The following is a 22,003-nucleotide window of genomic DNA, read 5'->3' on the forward strand; positions in this document are numbered from 1 at the left end:
CTGCAAAGTTAAAGGATAAATGGAAACAGGAAGTCACCCCATCCCCATTAGAGGGGGGTTTCTGCAGGGAGAAGGAAGTGATGGAAAAACCTTCCAGAAACAATGTATAAAGTGGCTATAGCATGGAGTACTGATGATGAGGTGTAGCAGCGATTCTCTGGTGTGGGCAAGGAGGTGTTGGACAAGCACTGTGCAGTTGTGGGATGACACCACAACCAGTTCCTCCTTGGGCCTCAGCCCCTCCATGGATTCTCTGACCACCTTTCATTCTGTCTGTGTGCCTCTAGATGACAGGGGCATTTAGGAAATGACAAAAGGCTAAAGAATTAACAAGAAAGAAGGCACAGTTGGGTTGGGTAGGACTGAAAGATAGGGCAGTACATTTGCTGCATGTCTCAAGGGCACACGATATATTATTCAACCTTAGAAAAGAAGGAAATCCTGCAATGCGTGACAACATGGATAGACCCTGAGGACATTATGCTAAGTGAAATAAACCAGTCGCAGAAGGACAAATACTGCCTGATTCCACTTACAGGAGGAATCTAAAATAGTCAAACTCATAGAAGCAGAGAGTGGAATGATGGTTGCCAGGGGCTGGAGAAGAAAATGAAAAAAAGTGAGGAGTTACTATTCAAAGGAAATAAAGTTTCAGTCAGGCAAGACAAATCAATTCTAGAGATCTGCTCTTCAACACTGTGCCAATGGTTATCAATATTGTATTGTACACTAAAAGTCTGTTAAGAGGGTAGATTGAATGCAAAATGTTCTTGCTTCAGTTAAAAAAATTTTACATAAATGAATAAAGGGCACACAAAGCAACTCCAACATTTTAGGAAAAGAACAACCCTCCCTGTTCTACTGAGGATGTGTCTGGCTTTCAAAAAACCCATGTGTAAATATCTGAAATCACATCGTTATACCCTGGCACCACGAGTCAGGTTTTATTGTGCTCCAGGTTCATGTGCCTTCCTGTGATATCTGAATCTGAGAAATTTGCTGTAGAAGGCAATGAGCAAGATATGAGCCCTTCTTGGGTGAGTAGTACAGGAAGTTGGCAGCTGCACATCCATCCTGGCTTTAATAAGCACACCTGGTCCTGTTTCTCCATCTCTCTCTTCCTATGCCCGCTCCTCTCTTGCTCCTCTATTTCCACACTCAGACTTCTCAGGACTCGGGAGTGAAATATTCACTGTGTGCCCTGACAGGGCCACCAGGGCCTCTGGGCCTTGGTGATACTTCCAGCCTTCTCCTCTTTTGAGACTTCTAATATTGTGCTATTGAGCCCAAGGACAGTGATCTATATTCTGGAAGGTCGACAGTTCTCTAGATTTTTAAATTAGGCATTTTTGATGATAATCTAAAACAAATTAATATGATCATATTCTGGATCAGACTTTTAAGGCAGGGTACTGGTACCCAATTTCACTAGCTGCATTTACATGCGGATTGATGTTGAATGGCACTTTATAATCTCTAGCTAAAAGGGAAAGAACAGAGGCACAGAGCGAGATTAATACTTAAAGGAAGTAGCCAGGGATATATGAACAAACAGTTCAAATGTAGAAAAATGCCTGAAGAATGAAGTCAGTGCATGGCACCCAGTAATAAAGGCCTGTCAAACTCAAAAGAACCCATGCAGAAGCCGAGTACTACATTCAGATTTTAAGCACCAATTTAGTTTCAGCAAAATAATATCATCCCTTACACTAAATTAATGTTATTAGCCTGCATTTCATTGTTTTCGAAGCTCTGTTCGTATTTATGTGTTGTTTTCATAGTTGTGTAAAAACCAAGAATAAGAGCTTACAGTTTTATGTTTATGAATTTCAAAAAACATCATAATAAAAATAATGAAAGTCAACATGTAACATCTAGGAAATTTATTTTTCTCTGTAAGTAGTCCACAAGCTTACATGGAGCTTTAAAAAATTGGCCTAGTGTATACTTTCTTTGTTATAATAATACCTTTTTAAAGCTGTTAAAACTATATACGCCATTAAGTTTTTCTTCTTAATATTATCAGAAAAGTAATATTTTTTAAAACATGGCTTTGCACAAAGTTGGAACAGCATGAATCACTTTATGTCTAAACCAACTGCTCAAAGTTTACTTCATATACTAGTGGGTGTGACTTAGCATCACTTTCTACTGATTCTATTTTCATCTATGTATAACTCTTGCCAGAGCACCATCTCCTTCTATTGTTTCAGAGCCCATGACAGATTCAAGAATACACAATCTGGCACATTCAAAGGGGAAAAAAACTATTAATTAACTTCTAGCTCATAGGTGAACATGTGACTTCCTCTTTGTTTCAGACTCTCATTCACACAAAATATTTTCATAACCCTTCCCAACTTGACATTTGAGGTCAGCATTACCCAAATATCAGAACTGAACAAAGATGAAAGAAGAAAATAATAGACTGATGTTGCTTACAAATATAGATGCAACAATATTCCCCAAACTTTAGTAAATGGTATCTAGCAATATGTTAAAAGACTAATGCATCATGACCAACTTGGGTTTATCACAAGAATGCAAGGGTAGTTTAATGTTTAAAAATATATGTAACTCACCACACTAACAGAATACAGTATGAAAACCATATAATTATTTCAACAGACAAAGAAAAAACATTCAATAAATTTCAATACTCATCCATGATAGAAAAAAAGTTCAGCAAATAAAGAACAGAAAAGAATCTCCTCAATCTAATACAGAGAAGCTATGGAAAACCTAAAACTGAAGTCATCTTTCATGGTAAAATACTGACTAAGATTAAGAACAAAAGATGCTCCTTTTTACTGCTTGCAGTCAATGTTGTATTAGATGTCCTACACATCTCTCAAAACTCTATAAAACAACTACTAGAAATGATAAGTCACAGGATACAAAGTCAATATACAAAAATTAATTGTACTTTGAAAAATATATACCATTTTTATTGATAGTGTTTGTACATATTTATAAGGCATTTTTCATTAATGCATAAAATGTGTGATGATCAAGTCAGACTAGATTTTTTTTCAGCTTACAAGCTTCATATTTTAAAATTTTATTGGTAATTAGCAAATAATTATGTAAATTGATGAAGTAAAATGTGATGCTGATATACATTTAACATTGTGTAATTACTAAATCAAGCTAATCAGCATATCCATCACTTTCTTATTTACATCAGGATCAATGAATAAAAACAAAAGCACTTAAAATGAATTTAACAAAAGACATACAAGACCTCTACACTGAAAACTAAAAACACTGCTAATAAAAATTGGAGACCTGATAAATGGAAATACATACCATGTTCATGGATCAAAATACTCAATACTGTTATAATTGTTAAGACTCAATATTATTAAAACTTAATAGCTTATATAGTTTTAACAACTTTTAAAAGGCAACTAATATCACAATAACAAAGAAAGTATACACTAGGTCAATTTATATAAGCTTATACAAAATTAACTCCAAATTGTATGTTTTCAAATTGGCAAGCAGATTCTAAAGCTTATATGGAAATGCAAAGGACACAGAATAACTAAAGCAATTGGAACAAGGAAAACAAAGTTGAAGGATTTACACTGACTCTTCTCAAGGTTTACTATGGAGCTTAAATTATCAAGACAGTGTGTTTATGGTATAAGCATAGACAAATTGAACGATGGAAAAGAAGACAGGATGCACAAATATCCCACACATCTACAGTCATTTGCTTTTTTCTGAAAGGAACATTGAAGAAATCCAATGGGGGAAGAAAGTCTTTTCAACAAATGGTATTAGAATAATTGGATAATAATTAAAAAAGAAAAAAAAACAAATTCAAACAAAAAATCTCAATCCCTACTTCACACCATATACAGAAACTAATGTAACATGGATCACATACTTAAATATAATAGCTAAAATCATAAAGCTTTTAGAAGAAATATAAGATAATCTTGGAGATAGACCAACTTTTTCTGTGGTCCAGAAAGATATAACTACAAAAGAAAAAAAAAAGTTGGTAAGTTAGAGTTCATCAAAATTAAAAACTTCTGGTCACAAAAAGAAACGGCTAAGAAAATGAATAGAAAAACCACAGACTGGGAGAAAATATTCACAAAACATACATCTGACAAAGGACTGGTATTAAAATATATTTTAAATGCCCAAATCTTGATATAAGAAAGTAACCCAATTAAAAATGAGCCAAATATTTGAACAGACACTTCACAGAATAAGATAAATGAATGGTGCAGCAGCATCTGAAAAATGTTCAGCATCATTAGTTATCAGAGAAACACAAAATAAAACCACAGTGAGATACAGGATACACTCACCACAATGGTTACAATTTGACAACATCAAATGTTATTTTTTAAAATGTGATGTTCCTAGAATTTTCATACACTGTTGGTGGGAATGGAAAATTTTTCAACTACTTTGGGAAAATGCTGGGTAGCTTTTTATAAAACTAAACATACAATTACCCTATAACTAAGAATTCTACTTTTAGATTCTTATCCAACAGAACTGTGAACCTATGTCCACAAAAGTCCTGGACAAGAATATTATACAAGTAAATTGATAATAATCAAACTGGAGACAGCCCATACACCCATCAATAGGAAAATGGCTTAACAAACCGTGGTCTATCCACAGTTATCCACATGGACTACTACTCAGAAATAAGAATAGATGAACTATTGATACATAAAATAGCATGGATGAATCTCAAAAACACTCTGAGTGAAAAAAATAAAAAACTATACACAGAAGTACACAGTCTGATTCACTATATATGTGGTTCTAGAATAGGCAAAACTAATATACGATTAAAAAAAATTAAAAGACGGCCGGGCGCGGTGGCTCAAGCCTGTAATCCCAGCACTTTGGGAGGCCGAGGCGGGTGGATCACGAGGTCAACAGATCGAGACCATCCTGGTCAACATGGTGAAACCCCGTCTCTACTAAAAATTACAAAAAGTTAGCTGGGCACGGTGGCGCGTGCCTGTAATCCCAGCTACTCAGGAGGCTGAGGCAGGAGAATTGCCTGAACCCAGGGGGCGGAGGTTGCGGTGAGCCGAGATTGCGCCATTGCACTCCAGCCTGGGTAACAAGAGCGAAACTCCGTCTCAAAAAAAAAAAAAAAAAAAAATTAAAAGACTAGCTGCTTCCAGGGAATGGAGGTGAGGATTGGCTAGGAAGGAATAAGAGATAACTTTCTGGGGGTGATGGTAATGTTCTCTACCTTGATAAGGGCTTGTGTTGCACAGTTTGGGCCAAAACTCAGAGCATAGTATGCTAAGGTTTGTGCCTATGTAAATATCACCTAAAAAGGCAAAAAAAAAAAAAAAAGGCCAGGCACAATAGCTTATGCTTGTAATCCCAGCACTTTGGTAGGCTGAGGTGGGAGGATTGCTTGAGACCAGAAGATCAAGACCAGTTGAGCAATATAAGGAGGCACTATCTCTACAAAATAATTTAAAAATCACCCAGGCATGGTGGCACGTGCCTGTAGTCCTACCTACTCAGGAGACTGAGGTGGGAGGATTATTTGAGCCCAGAAGGTCAAAGCTGCAGTGAGCCATGATCCACACCACTGCACTCTAGCCTGGGTGACAAGAGTGAGACCATGTCTCCAAAGAAAAAAAAGAAAAGAAAAGAAATAGCCTAAACACATATTGAACACTGGTTAGTGATATGTGTGTTGAAGCATTTAGGGGCAGTATATGGATAAATGCATTTTAAAAATTCAGAGGATGGATGGGCACTCATAAAGCAACCACATTCAAATATGAATATGGAATCCAGGTGCTGGTACACATTAACCATGATTTTTTCCTACCCTTCTGTATGTTTGAAAGTGTTCATAATATTGGAAAAAATAAATGCATGCTACCTGATTATTACTCTTTTCAAAAAGTTTCACATGGGCAATTGCGCACAGCACATGGGAAATCACTCAGCCCCTCCCCTCCTTCTCCTGCTAACTTAGACCCTTAGAAATCCACTTCCAGCTCTCTCCAGGGCCCTGATGCTGCGTATCTTACTGCAATGAAGTTCAAAATAAACACTGCTGAAATCACAGTATATATAAATTAAGGTTGAGTTTTCACCTGGTACAAAGATTGATCCTCTCTATCTATTGAATAGATCCCCCAGTGCACGAAAATACTGCCTCAATGACTTGAGGGCACAGGGAGGAGAGGGGAGAATGGCTCAATTTACACCCTTGGAGTCAAAGCCAGCTCTCCATCAGCTCACACACCGCATGGAGGATCAGGAGCCCGCCTGTGTTTTACGGTCTGGGCACGAGCGCCTTCTCGCCTGCGTGGGAAGGCTTCTGAACAGCTTTACCATAACTCTAACTGCCATCCTCTCCACAGCTCATTTTAGAGCTCAGCATTAAAATGTTGCTTTCCCCCTCCCCTCCCCCTTTAATCTCTCCCTCCATCTGCTGTTATTCATTCTTTAACTTGGTAGAATGTCTGGGATGCTGTCTGAATGGGAAGTATTCTCAGAATGAACGCTGTTTACTAGAAATCCTTTTTTCTTGGGGGAGTGCATATGCGAGTGGGTTGTGCTCAGCTAATGTGCTCCTCTCCAGCCTCAGCTCTGTATTATGGAGAATGCCATTTAGCCAGATTTTCATTTCAAATTCCACACAGCCATGTTGTTACTTTGTAGGTTACATATTGCTTTCTTTACCATCATTCTAAGCTTCTCTGGCTGTGATCACATCTGGTGGTGACTCCTTTCTTGTTTTCTTGGGCATGGGAGGTGTAACATTCATGGTAACCCAAGGGTGAGATCCCAAAACCTGGATTAAAAAGGGTTAGGTGCTGCTGATGGAGCCATGGATTGGGAATGAGGGGCATATGGGTTTTAAATGTGGTCCAATCATCTGAGCATTTTTGTACAAGTCAGCTTTCCTCCCGTGGACCTCAGTTTCCCTGTTTGTGAGATGACATATCTAAGGTCTCTTCAAGCCATAAGGCTCTTTAATTTGATGGTTCTAATATAATTTGCCTTTTCTGACTATAACATCAAATATTTAGAATAAAATGTGCTGATGAGGGACAGAATGTAAAACTCCAGCCAGAGGTTCTATGCACTTGAAGGCACTGGCCTCTCAGCGGTCTGCTGCTCCAAAGAAGTGCATGGAACAATGATTTCAGCCCTGACCTGCAGGGAGAGCAAATGTAAAGGGTCCCTCCAACACAGCAAGATGTGGAAGTGTCAGGGATGAATTATGTAATGGGAGAAGCTTTCATATTCTAAATTCCTCTGGAGCAAGGAACTGCCTTTATCCGAAATACAATCCTCACACTGTCCCAACAAGAGGCTATCGCTGTGGCCGGCAGCCCTCATTATTTACACTTAGAAAATGCCACCGTTATTGGCAAACACCAGGGCCAGCTAACCAGTTGAAATGATTCAGGATGAAACACAGTTGCAAGCAACTGAAATCCATTTCTATAGATTATGAAGTAGAATAAAACAGTAAATATATTAAAATCTGCATGGCCTGCGTGAGATGTGATTTGTTAAGCAAAAATTCACAAGACACAGTAAAAGAATGTTTCTTTGCAAATGCTTGCCAATTTCTGGGTATCTTTCTGCCTTTCATTTTAAAGCTGCAGAATTGAATTCACAACTTGTTTCCTCTTTCTCTTTCTGACTTGATTAATTACTATGTTATTATAACTACTGTTCTTCTAATAGGTTCCCTCTGATGTGTTGTCCGAGAAAATTAAAAAATGGGTAAAAGATGCCAGATCTTCACAGGTGTAGGCAAACTTTTCTGGAAGCTCACAACGACAGTCTGGTCTTTTGATATCTACACGGACTGTACAGCAAATTTCATCATACAGGTTGTGACCCTTGTAACTGATCCTTTGAGATCTTGGCCTTTTCCAGCTGGGGTGCTAAAAATTACATTTAAAAGGCACATGTTGGCTTTTTGGAGCCCATTTGGTTGTTCGTACACTGTTTCAGACATATCGTATTACATGATGATGAAATTCCTCCTAGTTCTGTTTTTTCATACCTTATACAACTACATTAAGCTGCAAGCCATACCAAGATTTCTCTGGGGCTCACAGTGACTGAATTATTTTGAATACCTGTAAGTTTGGAAATAATTCTTCGGTCTGATGAAGACAGTTCCCCATGTTAACCACAAGTCATGGGCTAGCCTTATCCATTAGAGCTTCCATTTCCCTAATGCACATACTGTTGCCTGCCTGCACCCTCTGCTGTGTAAAACCTTAAAAAATTGGATGTCTCCTGTAAGTGGTGTGTGAGCCACATGCTTGCTGCTGCACAATGATTAATACTGCTGTCCCAGCAAATGGGATCATTACATTTTTAATTAACCTTTCCAACCTCCTCCACCTTTTCCTTTTGTTATACATTGGATTTTCTGAAGTTTTCTACTTGTTTATGTTCAACTAGGTTTGAAACAAAGTCATGAAAAATGGTCGCAGGTGAGGCTGGAGTCGATGCTTCAGGTGAGATGCCTGGTAATGTGCAGTGCCTCATTGTACATCAGATGGAGGGACAGGCGCTTAGAACTTGGTGGCTGGGTTCCCACCTAATTTTTGTTTTGGCAGCATAGTGTTATTTAATGGCCTTGGCTACCCGGAAACTGGCTTTTTAAAATCTCTTTCAACCTAATTATAATTATGGTGTATAAATCATACAATGATCAATTATAAAAAATCTCAGGTTCATAAATATTTAACTTAGCATTTAAATCCACACTGCAGGAGTGCACGAAATTTCTGAGCCCATCTCTTCGCAAACAACTGCTTTATTACAGTTCCATTGCCAATTACTGAAAACCGAACCAAGTTTGTCTCACAGCACACTCAGGCACATATTTGGGAATAGAGCCTTTCTGTGTATTAAGATGGCACAATTTAGTTATTTCTAAAATATGCATGCCTCCCATTAAAAAGATATTTTCCAAAGACTTCTATCACCATCTTTTAATTCCTCAAGTACGGAGTGGCACAATTATAATATTAGGCATAAAAACACTCATTAAAATATATTTTATCTAATGTAAGATTGATTCCAAGAAAACTGAGGTCAGATTTGTTTGGAAAATGTACTGTGACATGTGCAAATGGTGAGGCAAGGAGGAAATGATCTTCTAGGAGGGCTCAAGCAAAACAGCTAAATATTTTTCAGCAAAATCATAAAAGCATAATTGGATTTCAATTTAGAAATAGTCAGCCTAAGAAAGGCCATTTTTAATAATCTAATTATGTGTTCAGGGCCTTCCCCAGAACTCTACAACAGCTACAGAACTATTAATTGTACTCAATCCTGTTGCATCTTCAACCATGAAATTTGCTATTACATGTAGGACTGGCTCTCAGTTATGGATATTTTTTTTTCCAATCTCAGAGCATCTTTATAACATCCAAAAATGCCTACTCCTTTAATTTTCTAAAAGTGAAATCTTTTAATGACTTTTTTCTGGACCAGAAAAAAAATAGCTTAGATCTGTGGTCCTTCTACAGACAAAATTCGCAATGAGATCTACAAACATTTCTCCTGTTTTTATGAAGGCACAGAGAGCAGCCCTTGCTTTTGTCTGATTTTCATTAATTAAAGGTATTTAATTGCTAACATCTCATTAGCAGTAAAATTAATGAGTACTTCAACTACAGGAAAAGATCTGCATGATAATATAAACCTAATTCATTTTATGGGGTACAAACTCTAGCTCCACTAATATTTAGCCTGTGCAATCTCCACTGATATTTAGCTATTTCAACAGTAAAAGGCTAAACATGTCTTCAAAACCAATGCTGCTTCTCTCCAGAGAAAACAACAAATGTGAGCCAGCCGAGTAACAAAGAATCCACCCCCCTCTTCCCCCTCCACTTTCCACCAATGTATTGCCATGGAGAGGACTAATTGGAAGAGAAATACTGAGTGATTTGTTTAACAAATTTCTAAGTTGCTATTAAATAAAAAAGTATTCTTAAAATAATGTTTCTGCACTTGTAAACTAGCGTATCCAGCTTTCAGATCATCTCTGCGTGTACCATGCTGAGTGGCTCGACAACATTCGTCCCAAAGAGGCTGCCAGCACTTGGGACATTTCACAGAACTCTTTCCTGGGAGCCTGAGGCATGTTCTTTGGAATCCCTGAGCAACATCAAGTCCTCAGCATTGAAGATGGACGTTAAAAGCCAAATGTCATTTAGCACTCAGTGTGATGAATAAAGGAGGCCATGATGTGGACAGTGCCTAGGAGTAGAAAATAAGGAATGAATATGTGTAAGGATTTTTTCATATGGGTGACTGACATGTCAGCTTTGAAAATAATCACTGACTTTCCCAAAAAGGGATTGAGCTAAAGATGGTCTAGGAATAAGTGTTTCACTTCTCAAGGGGACTACCTGGAAGGAGAATATTCATTTGAATGGATGTGTTCTTGGTGGGCTGATTAGCCACAGTCACATTGTTTATTTGCTCTGTTCCACCAAACAGCTAGAGCAAAAAGATGCTACCAAAAGGCAGGCTACAGGTCCGAATGTCACTTCTACTACACAATCTACAAAAATTATTCTGGCCTCGATATGCATAGAAAGAAGGAAAAGCATGCATTCTAAAGCCAAAGAATCAGCTGAAACAATGAAAAATGAAGAGGCTGAAGATCTTATTAAGTAGCCTAGATGATGCTGAGATAATAATGAATCATTGATGATGTCGGCGGTTGTCAGGGCCCTCACAGTGCAGATTTCAGCAAAGATAAGCTAAATATCAGGTCTTTATTTTTAGTTAAAGAGCATAAAATTCAATGCCTTTCCTCCCATGAGCCTATTTACATACCTGCTGTGCTACCTATTTGCCTTCACCTGCTTCCCAATTAACACCCCATTAAGCCACTCCACCTGCAGTGGCTTTTACCTTCACCACAGCCCTGCAACCATCACTCATCTGCTACAGCTCAATCGTTTCTTCTGGAAAGATAAACAAAAGCTGCAGGAATAATCATTGTAGCGCTTCGCATTTACAGGGTTCTCAAAAGACAGTAGCCAAAAGCATGGCCAGTTTGTCGGGAGAGAGCCGGGCAGAAAGTCCAGAGTAAATGGAGCTGCACTCAAGAGGACCAGGGGAGAAGAAATGTTCATTTTAACAGTCAGATATATGAATTCCGGGATGTATGTATATATTTTTTAATAATGCTTTGCTTCATTCATGAAGGTGCTCCCTGTCCAGCTGGGTTAATAAAACTTTGTTTGGTTAAGAGCTTTTAGGTCACCTATTAGAACATTATTTCTCATTCACGTAAACAGGTTTGAAGTGTTCCAGAATTCGGTTCCTTCAAGCAGTGACCAAGCCTGGCCATCATCTGAAAATGGTTTTTTGTTTGTTGTTGTTGCTGTTGCTTTTTGGAGAAAGAGTCTCACTCTGTTGCCTAGGCTGGAGTGCAGTGGCACGATCTTGGCTCACTGCAACCTCCAAGGCTGCCCGGGTTCAAGCAAGTCTCCTGCCTCAGCCTCCTGGGTAGCTGGGACTACAGGGTGCACCACCATGCCTGGCAAATTTTTTTCTGTCTTTTTAGCAGAGACACAGGGTTTCACCATGTTAGCCAGGATGGTCTCAATCTCCTGACTTCATGATCCACTTGCCTCGGCCTCCCAAAGTGCTAGGATTACAGACATGAGCCACCGTGCCTGGCCTGAAAATGTGTATACCCATCTGCGCTTTTAATTTTTCACTAAATCCTGGCTTTCTAGTTGGTTTTCAGGAATGTGGTCTTTTTTTTTTTTTTTTAGATGGGGTCTTGCTCTGTCACCAGGCTGGAGTGCAGTGGCATGATCTCAGCTCACTGCAACCTCCACCTCCTGGGTTCAAGCAATTCCCCTGCTCAGCCACCTGAGTAGCTGGGACTATAGGCGTGTGCCACCACACTTGGTTAATTTTTTTGTGTTTTAGTAGATACAGCGTTTCACTATGGCCAGGGTGGTCTAGATTTTCTGAAGTAGTGATCTGCCTCCTGAACTCCTGAACCAACTGAATGGTTCCTGAACTAGTGATCCACCCGCCTCTGCCAACCCAAGTACTGGGATCAGAGGCATGAGACACCACACCTGGCCCAGTGGTCTTTAAGAGCTGCCTGCCAGTGGATAGTATATTCAGTCCTCATTTCATGAAGATCTTGTTGATTGGAAGGTTTTCTTTGCCCATGTTTCATGTGTGACTTCATAATTAAGGCTAGACTAGATTTACCAGTGGTGCCTAGCACATATACTTCCAAGGTAGATTAAAACAAAGTAAGATGGTAGGACCCCCCACACACACCTCCGTTGCCACAACTCCCCCACCTACCCCCCATGGCCTCTCATGAGCCTGAGATGAAGGAAGAACAGCAGAACTGGCAGCCCAGCTGCATGCCTCAGTGAGCCTTCGTGTTTTATTTTAATGGAGTGTTGGCAAGTCTTCCTGCTCATTTTGTTTCAAGCTTTAAATTGGTTCCAAATGCATTCACACATTTACTCTTCCCAGCCCTGGTATAATAACTCTTGTTAGATCCCCATTGGAAGGACGACACCAGTTAGCTCAAGAATGAAGTTTAAGCCCCAGAATTTTTACATTAAAATTCCTTAGTCAGGACCTCCATTGTGTCTCTGAAGCTTAATCGGCCACTCTGTCTCCCACAGAAATTGCAGAGTAAATTGAGCAATATTCTTGTGGTGTTGGGCACCAAGCCACCTCTCCATAGGAGGTGCTCTCCCACCTGGCTCCTGTCCATCAAATGTGGCTGAGAGTTTGGTGAGGCAGGTAGAAGCAGGTGAGTAATCCAGCACTCTCAGGCTGCTTCTATAGGTTGGGGCAAAAGTAACTGTGGTTTTTGCCATTACTTTTGCACCAACCTAATAGAAGGTGGCATTCCTGAGCTTTTCACACAGGCATGTCAGTTTTGGGGCTGTTGTGTCCCTGATTACATGGGTACCACATCAATTAAGATCCCAGGGCTAAATGAGAACAAGCCCAGAATCCAGAATTGACATTTCCACCTAGCTATTAGTTCAGTAAAAAGTAGGTATACAGTTTAGGCAAAACGCATGTGTTCTAACAAGGACTCCTGCAGGCTTCAAAGCGTGCCTTTCCTAATAGAGCTTTGGACTTGCACACTAGCTAGTTTTTGTGAGAAATGCTTGCTTGAATGGTTCCATTTAAGCATAGGTGAGGCTGAAGCCGAATGTGAGTGTTGGCGTCAAGATGATTCCCTCCACTTTATGCCTGGAGAGATCAGAATCACATTCAGCACAAGTGCCTGGGCTCAGTCCAGCTGCTAAGGCTTCTTGCAGCACCCCGGGACATGCCAGAGGGAAAGGGTCACCCTTTGGCTAGGGCATTCAGGGATGAGAGGAATGAGGACTGTTGGCTTCAGAATGGCCAGCCAAGCTGCCCTTCCATGGGGAAGGGATAGACGGCTGAGAGCAGCAGTGGATTCCCGCTCCATCGGAGGACAGCCTGGGTCCCTGCTCTTGCACTAAATGGATGAGGCTTCTGTATTGCAGGGAAGTCCCATTTTAAGACTCATATGAAGCTAGATTTCTGTGATTTAGCATTCTTACCATGATATTGCCCACATAGGTATTAATCAGCCTTTTACCCTTTGGCCTTCAAAAAATGAATGATAAATGGCTCCTGCAAATTTCTCCTGGTGTGTCTAGAGCTGCCTCCAGTGCCAGGAAAGAATGGGCAATCTTCTTCCCATGGCACCAGCTAATGAACTGACCCAAGAGAACTGAGAGAGACCTAAGGAAGGAAATATGGGAAAATACGGTTCCTAAGGTTGGAGCCTGAAGGTGGAAATGGGGACTGGCTTGACTCAGGAAGGAAACTGGCATTTCCAAGGACTATAGTGAGCCTTCCAGGATGTTCTTAAATTAAATAAAAAATGAGAAAGTCTAGTGGCTTTTTGGTGGAGGGCATGGCTTTCTCAAAGTTTCTGTTTGATCTGTTACGTGAAACAGGTGATCTTCAATGGCAGATTTACAAGCTATTAGTTTTAACTGAAAGGAAATCCATCCCTTAGAGTCTTCTGCAAATCCTTCAAGGACCGCATATGAGAAGTTCTATTTGATAGTATAAGTATGACCATGGTTAGTGATGTTTGGGGATTGAAATGGTGGTAGTTGAAGTGTATACAGTTCAAAGATTTGGCTTAGAAATACATTTGTAAAAAAATGAAAATTAAATGTGGCATTAGAAAAGACAGGTGAAATAACATAATTTCACAGAAAGCCAAAGTTCTGGAAATATAACATATACTCTGAAATTGGTAATCCATTTCTGGTATAGAGTCTGCATTTTAGAAAGAAGAAAAAAAAAGCAAATGTCTAAATCTATTTCTTAACACCAGCAAGAGGTCCTCTTTGTGTGCTAAAGACTTCTTTAAAGTGTCAATAACTCAGGAGTGCTTCTGCATTTGAGAGAGAATAGAAAGGAAATTATAAATGTGATTACAAGCTCTACATGGTCTTCTAAGGAAAGGAATCACAATCACCTGCTGAAGCTGAACACTGCAGAGGGGGAAAAGGTATCTACAGGAGATTAGTGTGTCAGTAAATACATAAAGTACAGAAGTCCCACATATTTGACATTTGAAGAACAAAGCTATCCATCAATGTCCTAGCACAGATCGATCAAACAGAATGCTACTGCTGAAAACCTAACAGTATGATGGTAATAATGTAGCCATAAAACCTCTAGTCTATAATTGACTGCTTCCACTTGAAGCTAACATGTCTAAAACAGTGACTAATGTTCACGTGAAGATTTCACTAGCATTGAATGACAATCAGTTACACTTCGCACGATTCAGTAAATGGCTTGTGCTGGATAATGGCCCAGGGACAGACACCAAGGTAGAGGGGGAGAATATATTCCAAAATGAATAATGCAGGTACGTGATGTTTAAATGTAGGTCCCAGGTATGTTTCTTCTTGGCCACCTCCTTTACATGTGATGAGGCTGCCACTTTCTGACAAAGTAACCCAATTAGAAATGTAAGTGGCTCCAGAGTCCAGTATCATTATAGCAAGCTCCTCAGGGCATCCAGGTCTTAGTTGCAAGTTTTGTTTAGTGAGGCTAGTATTATAAATCACATTCCTGTACCTTGAGAGAATATGCTGTGTTTCCTGGTAATGAGTAACTAGAGGCACAGAAACCAAGGGGTTTGGGGGAAGAGATGGGGAAACAGCATTCACAGATTTTGGACTTCTGACCTCTTTTTTTTTTAAGCTCTAAGAACATCTGTGAATGCTGGGTGCCAGGCTGGTAAATAAGTTGGTTAGATGGATTTTCTTAGACAAGAGATGTGTAACTGGGCTGTTAGCAACGAGAATTGAAGTATGGAAGGAAAGCTTATTGCTGTTTTTAGATGACCACACAAAAGATTACTTACCTCTGGGCACAAATTCAGAGCCTTCCATTAGTATGAATGGTTGCTGAATGAACGCAGTCCAAGCAGTTCATGACTATTCATTGTGGGCATTTGCCACGACTACATTGATCAACAATGCCCCACCCTGTGGCAGGAGGGAAAAAGGGCTGTTTGTCACATGTATCTTGGTATTTTGGTGTGTTGTGTTTTAATCTCAAAGAAGGTTTTGCCTGCACTCCTTGAAAGCCACTTCCACTCTGATAATGTTTAATTTCAAAATATGAGAATTCCCATCTCCCCTTCAACAAATAGGAGAAAAGCCTTATGCATCTTTCAGTTCACAGTCCTGAGTTAAAGCCCTTTTATAAGTTGTATTCAAGTAAAATAAAGTCATCTGTGTATTTTAACAAAAATCCCAAGACCTTTCTGTGCTTCAAAATGTTATTTGCAAATTTCAGCTTTTCAATTAGCCAGTAACTGTTTATTACCCAAAGTAGCAAAGTGTCTCCACACTGTAGGTCTCATTGTAACTAAAAATTTTAATTAATATGCCTGGTAACTTCTAATGGACTTTGCATGTACATCAGATTGCTTTGTGCCCTTTGATATATACTTAAAGGTAATTGGGTAGTCTAACTGATGTATTTTTAAAGAGAACACTATTGATTAATAATGTTTCAGTATTAATATGACCACTTTGTGTAGATCAAGAAACATCAACAGTAGAAAACCCATATTTATCTACAAATTAACAACTTTATATAGATCTGTTACTTTAAGCTAAATGGGGTGCATCCACTCATTACATTCCAACAGGGACTAGACTCCTCATAATAAAGATTAAAGCTGAAATTGGCCTTATTTTTCTACTGCATGAAATGAATGCTATTCACCACTTCATGCCTTATTGGAGCTGAAGAATAGTTGCAGTAAAGCACGAGTCCACTTCCCGTTCTGACAGGCCGATATTTTTAATGCTTTACTTGATGAAAACACTTCATATTTTGGGAGCTTTAATTGCTGCCAGTGCTGAACAGAATGAAATAAAAAATTGATTGTGCCATACAGGATGGAGGTGGGGATGATCCCAGCTCTGTCCCTACTTAAAACCAGTTGTACGGTTCATATACTCCAAGTGTACATTTATTCAAATTGAATTACTACAAAGAGGGAAAGCTGGAGTATTTCAGAGACTTGTGATGAACTAGTTCCTGAAGCTGGGTTTTAGGATGCTGGGCAGAGCACTTCTCAAACAAACTAGAACTGTCAGTTCAATGTTCAATGTTTTGTTTTTTTTTTTTTTAATTAAAAAAAAAAAAGTACCTAGAAGGCTTGAACACTCTACTACAGAGGTTGGTTTAAATAAAATTCCTTAGTTGTCCTTTAGCATAGGATATTGGGTCCCCTAACCCCCAGACAGTCTGTATAAACAACTGTCTGAGTGTGCAAGACAACCTACAAGCAGCAGCAATGGCAGTTGCCATGCTAGGACCTCAAGCCAAATTTCTGAAAGGGTCACTTTGCTCTAAGCCGATGACAAAATACCCATACACTGCAACTGGTACCTGAATGTTATTTAGATTTATGGAGAGAGAAAAAAATACCAGCTGGCAGGGTTCCTTTTCCTAGTTTAATTCTCTCTCTCTCCCCTGCAATGAACATGGAAAATTTAACTTTAACTCTCTAACAAGCTGGAAGAGCCACAGATGGGAAATTAGCATACAGAGAACTAAGGAATTTGCAGGAGGTCACACGATGAAGTTATCAGCGACCTTAGAAGGGGGCTGTAATATAAGGCTCAAGTATCCTGATCCTAGGCCAATGTTCTCTCCGCTCTAAGGTGTTAGGACCTGCAAATGTTGACGGCTTTGCTAAAAGAGGTGTGCTGGCCTAAATGTTCTTTGTCACTGCTTGGTTTGGTAGAACATCTGAATAGAGGCTCTGAATGACATCCCATTAAGCTAGTGATGCTTAAATTGTTTTGAGCCTAAGAGTCCCCTGGGGAGCTTGCATCTGACTCCCACATAGACTGATTTAGTGAGTGGGTCTGAGGTGAGACCTTGAAATCTGCATTTTTACACACTTTGCATGTGATTCTGCTAGACTATGTTTTAGGAAATATTGTACTTGCTAAAAGAAAATGACTTTGTAGAAAGCTACTTAGCTCATTAATGAGATTAAGATAAATTTTTATATATAAAAGCATGTGATAAGATAATAATCTAAGTTATAACAAGTATGTTTTAATAATTCTATCGCATTAACTCATTCGTTCATTCATAGTGTTTACTAACATGCCAGGCCATATACATTTTGACCCTAGTATTCCAAACTACACATTCAAATTCAATTCAAGCTAGTGAATATTAACTAAACAAATGATATGGTATAAATGCTGTGCTAGTTACTTACAAGGGATTCAAGATAATGTCAGGTAAGCAAAATGTAGCCCTTTCTTGTTAAAAACTAAAGAAGCAAATATACTCAAGGAATAATATATATATATCATAATATTCATAATCTATATGTATGAATTGACAAATATTATCAGTTGGCAAAGAATGACCTACTTTAAAACAGCCCTGCAAAAAAACCCAGCATTCCCTTGGAAAAAGATAAAATTAGATTTCTAAGGTATCCATACATGAAAATAAATTATAAATTAATTAGTTGAAACATGAAAAACAAAATGTTAAAACTTTTAGAAGAAAACACAGGCGATTACAATTTTGAGATAGGAAAGCAATTTTTAAACAAGACATATAATACCTCCACACCATAAAGAAAAGACTGATGAATTAACCACCTTAAGATTAAAAACTTGGTTGGGGGTGGTGGCTCACGCCTGTAATCCCAGCACTTTGGGAGGCCAAGGTAGGTAGATCACCTGAGGTCAGGAGTGCGAGACCAAACTGGCCAACATGGTGAAACCCCGTCTCTACTAAAAATACAAAAATTAGCTGGGCATGGTGGCACGCACCTATAATCCCAGTTACTAGGGAAGCTGAGATGGGAGAATCTCTTGAACACAGGAAGCAGAGGTTGCAGTGAGCCAAGACTGTGCCACTGCACTCCAGCCTGGGCTACAGAGGGAGACAAAAAAAAAAAAAAAATTAAAAACTTACAGCAACAAAAAAAAACTCCAAAGACAAAGTAAAAAGATCAGCCACACACTAGAAAAAGATAGATGGACTCACAATAGAACTCCTATGAATCAATATGAAAGAGAGAAATATGAGGAGGTAATCAATAAAAAGGACCGTCAAGCATAAAAATATGTTACATTAAGAGAAAATTCTGAGGACAGAGTAGAACAGGATTTCAATTTCACAGAACAAAGGGAACTTACATATTAAGGAAAAGCTTAGTAGTGTATTATTTAAATGGATGCTAGTGAAAGTCGAATCATTACACTATTTTCATTTCAGTGGTTGCATTGATAAGGGTGATCTTTAGTTTTATCTTTAAATACCTGTATTATAATACGCAAATTACATCCTTTCCAACTACACAAACTTATGTTAAAATATTTTATGAGTTAATGTAAAAATGAGGAGGCAGTTTTCCAAAATTCTCTTGGAGAATACCTGAGAAAAAGAATTTAAAGGCATTAGCTCTAGAGAACTTCTCACACTATGTACACGATTTTTACTGTACATTGTTTACTTCCAATTAGTCACTATTATAACCCAAATGCCCACTGATGGAAGAAAGGACAGATGAAATCTGGTATATTCACACTATGAAATACTACAAATGGCAATGAAAATGAATGAACGAGAGTTATAGTATATCAAGAGGAATAAATCTCAAAACGATGTTTGGAAAGGAGGCAAGTTGTGGAAGTATTTGTACCAAATGGTAACTTTATATAAAGAATAAAAACCTAGAAAGTGTACACACACACACACACACACACACACACACACACACACCACTTCCATTTGTATATAAATATGTACAAATATATATTATTTATACACGTATTTATACACATATGTAAGTATACATGACAATGTTATCTTTTTCGTACATATGAAGGTATTAAAACATGCAAGAGAATGATGAACACCAACTAATCAGGAGGGAAACAATTCACTATCTGAGCGGATCCCAGGTTTTGTAGGAACAGAGCATTCACAATTTAGGGGACTCTCTTTAAGAAAAAGTATACAGAATTTTAAACAGAAAAATATGACGTGTTTATAACTGTATATGCTACGTCGTCAAGTATATTCCTGATAGGAGAACAATATTAGTTTGAGTAATTGCCAATGAGATTAGAGTCATTTGCTGATAACTTGACATGTTTAATGATTTGATTTTTTTCCATAACAAGCTAATGGCTCTATACATTTCAAACTCTGCTCCTCAAGCATCAAGTGTGGGCACCACAGGACACATTCACATCCCTGTATGACCTCTAATCCTGTTCCTACATGTCATGCTGCTGGTAAGCCAGAATGTAGACACTAGGGGCATTCCTGGAAGTCATTCGTCACTCCGCAGGGACATCTAGCAATATCTTAACAATACATAGAAGTAACTGGGAACCCTATAAATCTATCCTGCTAAACCCAAACCAAATGTATCCCGAACATCAACTGCCCCTTAGCCAGATGCTCACATATCTGAGACCTGTCCAATCCTGCTAGACAGGAGGGAACGGGGAGGGAAGAAAACTCGGAGTGAAAAGAGAGTGTTCACCAACTGAAGCTAAAGTCTCTCACTTTTGCAAATTTTACAAATTTTTACAAAAACATATATTCATGTAAATGCATTGCAAGAGCCTCTCCTAGGGCTTGTGGACAGGAGGTGCCACAATCTTAAACTTCATTAGCTTCATAGTAAATCCACCACTGGGGATCATGGGATGAAAAAGGATCTGTAGTGATTTATTTGTGTGTGTGTGTGTGTGTGTGTGTGTGTGTGTGTGTGTGTGAGTGTGTGTGTGAGAGAGAGAGAGAGAGAATTCAGATGCAAATATGTCAAAATGCTAAGATTTGATAAAGGTGGGCTTGTATATACATTTCTATTATTGTGCTTTATACTTGTTTGCATATTTGAAATATTCCATTAAGAGGTAGAGATAGAAACAGAGAACAAGCTGAATGTGCTTGTGTCCTGAAATCTCCTGGGGAACAGCTGTTGGGGGTTCTGCAGAAATGGCTTTGAGAGAGCCATTTGGCCCTAGAGGAGGGGAGTGGTAGGAGGGGCAGCCTGAGGATCCCTTGGCAGCTGTCAGTCATCAAAGGTCAAGCCCATCTGCACAACTGGTTGGAGCTGGTGGTTTACACCGCACCATCACATCTAAAAACACGCATGGTGATGAGTCTTGTTTTCTCGGCACCAGCTTATGCCCCAGCTCTTGACTCCGCACAGAAAGGGCTACCTGTTTTATCAAGAGAAAAGAAAGCACTCGCACCTAGCGTGACTCTGTCACCACATGTCACTTCACGTCAGCTGACACATGTCAAAGAATGACACAGAAAGCCGCCACCTGCCATCCTTACACAGAGCACATCAAAATTCTTTTGTAAAACACTTCAACAGCAACCAAGAGAAAATTTCCTTTATGAACCACAGAGCCATTTCTGTGAATGAGAGCGGAGGTGCTTTCCTAGAACTGGAGACAACAGGGGAGGTGGCGACTCTGCCAAAGGTCTCAGGTTAAAAATAGACCCTCCACTGTTCGCACTTGCAAACCTCACGCACGCTCTTCTCCCAGATATCCACTTCCTGAGGACCCCAGTGGAGGTGTCAAAGAGCCGAAGGTAGCCTTTTTTGGAATACAAGTTGTAACATTTTCTGCCTAAAATGAAAGACAGTAGCATGTGACAGTTGAAATTCTTTTCACTGTGGTTTTATCTAGAGTGATAGCAAAGAACATGTCTGTGTGTGTGTGTGTGTGCGTGTGTGTGTGCACGTACATGCATGTGTGTGCATGTGTGTGTGTATGTGTGTGGTAGGGACCATTTTGAGAATTTTGCCTTCTGTCTTCTGGTTTCTCCTTACAACATTTTAAAATAGTTACTAAGAATTATAAAACTTTAAGGCCAAATGTGACCTCAGAGATAATTCAGTCCAATATTCTAATTTAAAGGTGAGGGAAAGCAGCTGGCCAGCTAACAGCACAGTCACTCTAGTGAGAATCAAACATGCGTGGTATGCAGTAATTAAGGATACAGACTCTCAGCGGGACTCCCATGGCTGTACTTCACTTCTGACCCCTGCGATCATGCAACTGTGGACAAGTCATTTCACTTCTGTGCCTCCATTTCCTCATCTGTGAAATGGGGATATGGTCATAACACTACAAACCTTAGAGGGTTGTTTTAAGGATTAAATGAAATAATATATGCCTAGCACCTAGCAGGCACTAATAGTCTTGGCTGTTGTTAGTTTTATCATTCACCAGTCACTTGTTTCTTCCACCCTGCCTGGACTCCTATGCTCAAAAGATTGTTCCAAAATGAGCTTTACTAGAGGGTACATATGGACAGCCTCATAAATATAAAATGATCATTTCCATGTGATGGCTTTTTTTGAAGTAATTGGCTTTGATCTTAAGAAAAATAATCATTAAAC

General features: G+C 39.2%; 1 protein-coding gene across 6 annotated transcripts in view; it reads right to left on the minus strand.

The window, feature by feature from the left end:
* The window catches only part of GFRA1 (GDNF family receptor alpha 1), a 234,978-nt gene that overhangs the window by 84,209 nt on the left and 128,766 nt on the right, over positions 1 to 22,003 (minus strand). The window lies entirely within an intron of this gene.

Source organism: Callithrix jacchus, chromosome 12, assembly GCF_049354715.1.
Source record: "Callithrix jacchus isolate 240 chromosome 12, calJac240_pri, whole genome shotgun sequence".
Classification (NCBI taxonomy): Eukaryota; Metazoa; Chordata; class Mammalia; order Primates; family Cebidae; genus Callithrix; species Callithrix jacchus.